Here is a 5,295-nt window from a genome sequence, read left to right as displayed (position 1 = left end):
ATACAGAACCTCTCTATCTGCCTCTGAAGATCTGTGATATCCCCTCCTCTTTTGCCTCCCCTTCTCCCCTATGAGCACATAAAAGAGTGCAACTGACCAAATGTTGACCTGCTTTCATTTTACATGCAACTTTGTGGACAACAAATCAGCAAACAGTAACTGCACGACATTAGGCCAAAGCACACAATGACGCACCATTATTCCATGCATGCTTGTAAATCCTTTGCTTAAACCTTGTGCTAAAATGGAGAAAATATTCATGGGTACAACAGCATCTCATAACAGAAAATAAATCCTTAATGAAAACAAATTAATGACTTTAAAAAACAGAGTTCAGTGAGCATAACTGCAAAAACACTGCTGTAAGATTGCAAGTTATAATCGTTAATATCGTAGCATTTCAAAACACAAAATACACAGTTGTGTTCTAGGGAGTCGTTTGCATGGTCGACGTGCAGCTCTAATGCGGATCCCTCCCAAGGCCATTAAGCCTCTCCTAATTACACTTTATCTTGTTCAGTGGGCCTGCTGTCTACAAGCAGCAGTAGGGCTCAAGGGACATTTTGGCTAAAATGAGGTCTATTTGCAATGGTTAAGCTCATTTAGCATATACAGTACTGTGCAACAGTCTCAGACCACCCTTCATATATACATTTTGGAAAAGGGGGAAATGGGTGGAACAAGTTCTTGAATTGAATTGAAATACATATAAAAATATATGGAAATACAGTACCTAAGGCAAAAACAGAGTTTGTACATTTCTAATGAGCTTGAAAGTCAATATTTGGTACCACCACCTTTATTTTTCAACACTGCCTGAATTCTCTCTGGGAAATTTTTGGTAGTCTTCAGGAATAGTTCTTCAGGCTAAGACAAAGCTCTTCTTTGCATGCTGGCCCCCTTTAAATGATCCCGCACTGCTTCAGTGCTGTTGAGGTCCGGGCTCTGGGGAGGCCGATCCATGACTGATGGTGTTCCACTGTGTTTTTTTTCTATCTAGGCATGCTTTTACTGCATTGGCAGTATGTTTGGATCATTGTAATGCGGAACAAGGCAGCAAATGCTTTTCAGGTAGAATTTAATGGTGGATAAAAACCTGGTGGTACTTTTACACATGAAAAATCGTTTTGACAGATCTCCAACACCACTGGCTGAAATTCAGCTCCAAACCATGACAGAGCCTCCTCCTTATATACTGATATCAACCAAAAATTTTACACTTGAATTCATCACTCATCAGTGCAGTTCTTGTGTAGTTCTGCATACCTTAGCCTTTTCTCCATTTTTCCTTCCTTAAGAATGACTACTTTACAGCCACGTCTCCACTGAGACCATTTCTGTTGAGGGCTTTAAAATAAAAATAAAAATCTGTTAGTACCGATAGTGAGGTGTGTGTTCACTAAAACATGTTGATACTTGCAGTTAAAGGCTGAATTAGGTTGACTCTTACCCAGTTACCAGACATAATGTCAGCTGCCCTAACCTAACAATATTTTAGTTATCATGTGACATTTGTACAAAAACAGACAGATCCCCCTTGGGAATGGCATTTCCGGGTGAGTTCTTTTGATTAAAATGAGTGGGAACTTCCATGTCTCCCTCTGTATATTTGTGTTGTCGTGTTTGTATATGTGACTGTGTGCATCTCTTTTCAACTGCTTCTCTGTCTGTCCCGGCACAACTGCTGACTGTAACCCGGTGCCAAGATAAAGATCAGGATAAAAACTACCCATAATCGTACCCAGTTTGATGTTTTTAAGAAGTGGGGGGTCAGGAATTAGAGCTTTAAATATTTCATTTACAAGGTCACTTAGAACTAGGACTTATCAATTTAGTTAGATAATAAAGATGCATATATCAGTGACCATGTCACAGTTTTCTAGAAAGAATGCAATGATAGCGTTAGCTGTTTTACTGATCCAGATACAGTATTATTTATTATTATTATTATTATTATTATTATTATGTCCATAAATGCATTAACCCAAATGCAGAACAATAAAATCTAAACTATGTAAAAGTAGCTTTTTTCAGCAGCTATCATTTAAATGAACAAAATGTAGATGATGTTGAAGAGGCTCTGTGTTTTCTGTGTTGTCTTGAAAAATGTGCATGTGAGGATGGATGACTCATCCACTGCAAACCAAATCTACCTACAGGTACAAATAAAGTATCCTGAACCTGAATCTAAGAGGAACTGGGCATGTGCTTTCAGCTTCATGCCAAAGATTCTCTAGAACAAGCTAAAAAAAGACCTTGAATTACATTCAAACCACTCAACACATGCCTTTGAATGTGCACCATCTTTCGCCAAGCAACTGAAGGTCTTATTTTTCTGAAGACAATTACATACCAGTGTGCCACACTTCTTTCTAGCACACATTCATTGCAACAATGCAATGTGGGACTTGTGACCAGTGATGGTACATTTGCTCCTTTCACTGGACCTGATGTATTGTCGGCTCACAAAACCAGGGTGTGACAACCCAGCCAGAGGTAGAGAACAATATGGATTAAAATATTCTGGCAGTTTAGTATCATATCTTATCATTGTTACGGAGTACAGTGGTCCCTCGTTTATTGCGCGAGTTACATTCCAATGACAACCTGTGATAGGTGAAATCCGCGAAGTAGCCAACTTTATTTTTCTTTTTACAATTATTATAAATGTTTTAAGGCTGTAAAAACCCTCACTGCACACGTTATACACTTTTCTCAGACAGGCATGAACATTTTCACACTTTTCTCTCTTATTTAAACACTCTCAAAGTTCAAACCGTAGAAAAATAAGTCCAGTATTATGGAATGAAACCAAAGATCAAACCCTGTTTTCAGGTCCAGAACATGGGAATAGAGCAGCTGGAGAGAATTCAACATTAATGAATCATGGTATGGAAGTAGAGGAAGCAAGAAGAATGAGTTGAGTAAAGTTTGACTTTTCTGACTGTTTTGTTTTACTTAATGCACCTTATAATCCGGCTTGCCTTACAGTCCGAAAAATACGGTAACTTCTACCTTCCTTTAGCATGTCCAGAAGTCCAACTGCCTGTGCTATGGTTAGCATTGTCCTCTGCCTTTTGGATGCTACCATAGATGCCTTTGACCGTGCAAAACGTTTCGTCAACATTCTTGTGTTTGTTGGGGATAAAACATACAGTACAGCACTTCAGAATCACACTGCTAGAGATCGAAGATTTATGTAAATTTGACAAGTTGAAAGCATTCTGTACAGTACAGGAGACACGGCACGAGATTGACTGACAATGGTGTGCAGCCAATCAGGACGTAGAACACAATGTGCTTTAAAAAAAAAAAGCATGCAAAAAAAATATCTGCGAAACAGCGAGGCCGTGAAAAGTGAACCATGTTATAGCGAGGGACCGCTGTACGAACAAACAAGTATTTTTTAAAACAAAGATTTTTCTGTATTTTTTTTCTGTTGTTTTTTTTTGTTTGTTTGTTTTTTAAATATCTCCCATCCACATGAAAATGTCAGAAAACAACCTCGTGTGCTGTCAAGGGCATGGCAGAGTAGCATGTGACAACAGCTCATTGTGTAGAGATGTCAGCCAATGAAAATCCTATAAATAGTAACACAGAGCACCATCTGACATCAGGAAAGGAGACGCAGGTGCACACTTTTGCCCCTTTCCTTGCTCACCTGTAAATGGAGGAGTTAAAAATCTAAATCTAAATTTTTATCAAAAGCTCAGTTTTCAGTGGTGTGAAATGGTTTTTACATGTAGATAAAAGCATCAACATACACACACAAAATTGCATCCATATTCACATGTCTGCATACCTGTGGACATGTCCTTGTTTCAAAAACAGAAATGTGCAATTTGACCAAAAATCCAGATTTAAGACCGTGAGCTTATAATTATTATTTCATTTAACCACTGTGGTCCTTTCTGCTTCTTTCTGGCATCAAAACACCTGTTTCAAAATGATCACCTTGTTATCATATGATGCTGCAGGTAGAGCAGGTCATCTGCTAGTTGAAAGACTGATGGTTCAATCCCTGGCTGCTCCAGTCCACATACCAAATATCCTTGGGCAAGATACTGAACCCTGAGTTGAGTAGTGTGTATTGAGGAGTATGATTGTTAGATGGAAAGCACTTAGGCATACAAAAAAGTGCTTGTATGATGGGTGAATGAGGCATGTTGTATACAGTGCAGTGAGTGCTCCAGTATGGTAGAAAAGCACAATATAAAAAACCTTCATTCAATCAGGTCATGTTTTAAGAGCACTGAATTATTGGATATATATAACAGGAGCTCATACTAACTCACAAGAAATGGGTGTTTTATTGGAGGAAAGAATGTGACTCTGAATAGTCACAATATTCAAATGACAAAGTTGCCATTTGGATTTTACCTTCAAATGGCAACTTTGCTCATAAGAATATTAAAAATTATATTTTTTTTAATGTAGTTGAGAATAGAGAAACATTGAAATGCGATGAATTTAAATTACTTCATTACTTTCTGGATTAATACAATTTTACTAAAAGAAGTGAAATTTGTTACTGAACGAAGATGACTGTTATTAAAATTTTTTTAACTGTTATCTGTAATGTTACTCAATTTGTTTGTTTTTTTGTATTTGAGAAGAAAAAGTCAGTACTAACAGTCAATTAGTTAAATGTTAGGGTTACTTTGAGGTTTTTTTTTTAATGTTAATAATTCATTGTGGCAACATACCTGTTGATGATAATTAAGATGTTAACATGCAATTCATTCCCTGTATGAATTGCAGGTGTATCCAGTTTTTGGTTTTATTTAGTAGTTCATTAATATAGCGATGTGCTGTTCATAGTCGTTGTATGAAACAGTGAAAAGGCACCATCCTCCTCTTTAGAAATATCAAAAATCCAATAATACCTATCTTGTTATTTATATTTTAAGTATAATTTAGTTTTTAGTAAAAATGCCATTTTCAGGGGGTTCTCAAGTTATACTTTGTAATATTTTGAAACCATTTTTTTCAACAACTGGATTTACGTTTTGTCTCAGGAAACGTTCACACCTGATTTTTAGTATTCCGTCCGCAGATTCATCATTTTCAAATGTATGAGTGAGACAAAAAAGGCACGCAATGGTTAGCTTCAAAGGCATTTATTTTGAAAACACCGGACGGAAATCCCTGTTATGTGCCGTTGCTTCTCCGCGCTCCCGCGTTGTTTTGGGAACATTCGGTTTCACAGTGAGCACGCGCTTCCCGGACCGTAGCTGCCCGTCATCGCTGGCGCTGACATCACACGGAGGATTTGCTACAATGTCAAACACTCAC

This window comes from Haplochromis burtoni, unplaced genomic scaffold, assembly GCF_018398535.1.
Source record: "Haplochromis burtoni strain Fernald_Lab_line unplaced genomic scaffold, NCSU_Asbu1 Contig_614, whole genome shotgun sequence".
NCBI classification, from domain to species: Eukaryota; Metazoa; Chordata; class Actinopteri; order Cichliformes; family Cichlidae; genus Haplochromis; species Haplochromis burtoni.
The sequence above is the reverse complement of the archived record's forward strand: the minus strand, read 5'-3'. Positions refer to the sequence as shown.